This window comes from Oncorhynchus masou, unplaced genomic scaffold (assembly GCF_036934945.1).
Source record: "Oncorhynchus masou masou isolate Uvic2021 unplaced genomic scaffold, UVic_Omas_1.1 unplaced_scaffold_1___fragment_4___debris, whole genome shotgun sequence".
Taxonomy (NCBI): domain Eukaryota; kingdom Metazoa; phylum Chordata; class Actinopteri; order Salmoniformes; family Salmonidae; genus Oncorhynchus; species Oncorhynchus masou.
In genome coordinates, this window is record NW_027016524.1 from 477512 (window position 1) to 482253 (window position 4742).

Consider the following 4742-nt stretch of genomic DNA (forward strand, 5'->3'; position numbering starts at 1 on the left):
CAGGGCCTTGACACATATTCTATCTGTTACCAGGGCCTTGACTCACATTCTATCTGTTACCAGGGCCTTGACACACATTCATCTGTTACCAGGGCCTTGACACACATTCTATCTGTTACATTACCAGGGCCTTGACACACATTCTATCTGTTACCAGGGCCTTGACACATATTCTATCTGTTACCAGGGTCTTGACACACATTCTATCAATTACCAGGGCCTTGACACACATTCTATCTGTTACCAGGGCCTTGACACATATTCTATCTGTTACCAGGGTCTTGACACACATTCTATCAATTACCAGGGCCTTGACACACATTCTATCTGTTACCAGGGCCTTGACACACATTCTATCCATTACCAGGGCCTTGACACACATTCTATCTGTTACCAGGGCCTTGACACACATTATATCTTTTACCAGGGCCTTGACACACATTATATCTGTTACCAGGGCCTTGACACACATTATATCTGTTACCAGGGCCATGAAACACATTCTATCCATTTCCAGGGCCTTGACACACATTCTATCTGTTACCAGGGCCTTGACACACATTCTATCTGTTACCAGGGCCTTGACACACATTCTATCAATTACCAGGGCCTTGACACACATTCTATCTGTTATTGATGTTACCAGGGCCTTGACACACATTCTATCCATTACCAGGGCCTTGACACATTCTATCTGTTACCAGGGCCTTGACACACATTATATCTTTTACCAGGGCCTTGACACACATTATATCTGTTACCAGGGCCTTGACACACATTATATCTGTTACCAGGGCCTTGACACACATTCTATCTGTTACCAGGGCCTTGACAACATTATATCTGTTACCAGGGCCTTGACACACATTACCAGGGCCTTGACACACATTCTATCTGTTACCAGGGCCTTGACACATTCTATTCTTCTGACACATTCTATCTGTTACCAGGGCCTTGAAACACATTCTATCCATTACCAGGGCCTTGACACACATTCTATCTGTTACCAGGGCCTTGACACACATTCTATCTGTTACCAGGGCCTTGACACACATTCTATCTGTTATCAATTACCAGGGCCTTGACACACAATCTATCTGTTACCAGGGCCTTGACACACATTTATATCTGTTACCAGGGCCTTGACACACATTCTATCTGTTACCAGGGCCTTGAAACACATTCTATCCATTTCCAGGGCCTTGACACACATTCTATATTGACACACATTATATCTGTTACCAGGGCCTTGACACACATTCTATCTGTTACCAGGGCCTTGACACACACATCATTCACATATTCTGTTACCAGGGCCTTGACACACATTCTATCTGTTACCAGGGCCATGAAACACATTCTATCCATTACCAGGGCCTTGACACACATTCTATCTGTTACCAGGGCCTTGACACATATTCTATCTGTTACCAGGGTCTTGACACACATTCTATCAATTACCAGGGCCTTGACACACATTCTATCTGTTACCAGGGACTTGACACACATTCTATCTGTTACCAGGGCCTTGACACACATTCTATCCATTACCAGGGACACTTGTTACCAGGGACTTGACACACATTCTATCCGTTACCAGGGCCTTGACACACATTCTATCCATTACCAGGGCCTTGGACACATTCTATTCGTTACCAGGGCCTTGACACAGCATTATCTGTGTTACCAGGGCCATGAAACCATTTCCATTACCAGGGCCTTGACACACATTCTATTCTGTTACCAGGGCCTTGACACATATTCTATCTGTTACCAGGGTCTTGACACACATTCTATCAATTACCAGGGCCTTGACACACATTCTATCTGTTACCAGGGACTTGACACACATTCTATCTGTTACTAGGGCCTTGAAACACATTATATCCATTACCAGGGCCTTGACACACATGATATCTGTTACCAGGTTCTTGACACATTCTACCAGGGCCATGAAACACATTCTATCCATTTCCAGGGCCTTGACACACATTCTATCTGTTACCAGGGCCTTGACACACATTATATCTGTTACCAGGGCCTTGACACACATTCTATCTGTTACCAGGCCTTGACACACATTCTATCTGTTACCAGGCCTTTGACACATATTATATCTGTTACCAGGGCCTTGACACACATTCTATCTGTTACCAGGGCCTTGACACACATTCTATCTGTTACCAGGGCCTTGACACACATTCTATCTGTTACCAGGGACTCGAAACAAATTATATCCATTACCAGGGCCTTGACACACATTCTATCTGTTACCAGGGCCTTGACACATATTCTATCTGTTACCAGAGTCTTGACACACATTCTATCAATTACCAGGGCCTTGACACACATTCTATCTGTTACCAGGGCCTTGACACATATTCTATCTGTTACCAGGGTCTTGACACACATTCTATCAATTACCAGGGCCTTGACAGACATTCTATCTGTTACCAGGGACTTGACACACATTCTATCTGTTACCAGGGCCTTGACACACATTCTATCCATTACCAGGGCCTTGACACACATTCTATCTGTTACCAGGGCCTTGACACACATTCTATCTGTTACCAGGGCCATGAAACACATTCTATCCATTACCAGGGCCTTGACACACATTCTATCTGTTACCAGGGCCTTGACACATATTCTATCTGTTACCAGGGTCTTGACACACATTCTATCAATTACCAGGGCCTTGACACACATTCTATCTGTTACCAGGGACTTGACACACATTCTATCTGTTACCAGGGCCTTGACACACATTCTATCCATTACCAGGGCCTTGACACACATGATATCTGTTACCAGGTTCTTGACACACATTCTATCTGTTACCAGGGCCATGAAACACATTCTATCCATTTCCAGGGCCTTGACACACATTCTATCTGTTACCAGGGCCTTGACACACATTCTATCTGTTACCAGGGCCTTGACACACATTATATATGTTACCAGGGCCTTGACACACATTCTATCTGTTACCAGGGCCTTGACACACATTCTATCTGTTACCAGGGCCATGAAACACATTATATCCATTACCAGGGCCTTGACATACATTCTATCTGTTACCAGGGCCTTGACACACAATATATCTGTTACCAGGGCCTTGACACACATTCTATCTGTTACCAGGGCCTTGACACACATGATATCTGTTACCAGGGCCTTGACACACATTCTATCTGTTACCAGGGCCTTGACACATATTCTATCTGTTACCAGGGCCTTGACACACATTCTATCTGTTACCAGGGCCTTGACACACATTCTATCTGTTACCAGGGACTCGAAACAAATTATATCCATTACCAGGGCCTTGACACACATTCTATCTGTTACCAGGGCCTTGACACATATTCTATCTGTTACCAGGGCCACATTCTATCAATTACCAGGCACACACATTCTATCTGTTACCAGGGCCTTGACACACATTCTATCTGTTACCAGGGCCTTGACACACATTCTATCTGTTACCAGGGCCTTGACACACATTCTATCTGTTACCAGGGACTTGACACACATTCTATCTGTTACCAGGGCCTTGACACACATTCTATCCATTACCAGGGCCTTGACACACATTCTATCTGTTACCAGGGCTTTGACACACATTATATCTTTTACCAGGGCCTTGACACACATTATATCTGTTACCAGGGCCTTGACACACATTATATCTGTTACCAGGGCCATGAAACACATTCTATCCATTTCCAGGGCCTTGACACACATTCTATCTGTTACCAGGGACTTGACACACATTCTATCTGTTACCAGGGCCTTGACACACATTCTATCAACATTATCTGTTATCCAGGGCCTTGACACACATTCTATCTGTTACCAGGGCCTTGACAGACATTACATCTTTTATTCTATCTGTTACCAGGGCCTTGACTTGTTACCACCATGAAACACATCTATCCAATTACCAGGGGCCTTGACACACATTATATCTGTTACCAGGGCCTTGACACACATTATATCTGTTACCAGGGCCTTGACACACATTCTATCTGTTACCAGGGCCTTGACACACATTCTATCCATTACCAGGTTCTTGACACACATTCTATCTGTTACCAGGGCCTTGAAACACATTCTATCCATTACCAGGGCCTTGACACACATTATATCTGTTACCAGGGCCTTGACACACATTCTATCTGTTACCAGGGCCTTGACACACATTCTATCTGTTACCAGGGCCTTGACACACATATATCTTTATCCAGGGCCTTGACACACATTATATCTGTTACCAGGGCCTTGACACACATTCTATCTGTTACCAGGGCCTTGACACACATTATATCTGTTACCAGGGCCTTGACACACATTCTATCTGTTACCAGGGCCTTGACACACATTCTATATCCATTACCAGGGCCTTGACACACATTATATCTGTTACCAGGGCCTTGACACACATTCTATCTGTTACCAGGGCCTCGAAACAAATTATATCCATTACCAGGGCCTTGACACACATTCTATCTGTTACCAGGGTCTTGACACACATTCTATCAATTACCAGGGCCTTGACACACATTCTATCTGTTACCAGGGCCTTGACACACATTATATCTGTTACCAGGGCCTTGACACACATTCTATCTGTTACCAGGGCCTTGACACACATTCTATCTGTTACCAGGGCCTATCTGTTACCAGGGCCTTGACACACATGATATCTGTTACCAGGTTCTTGACACACATTCTAT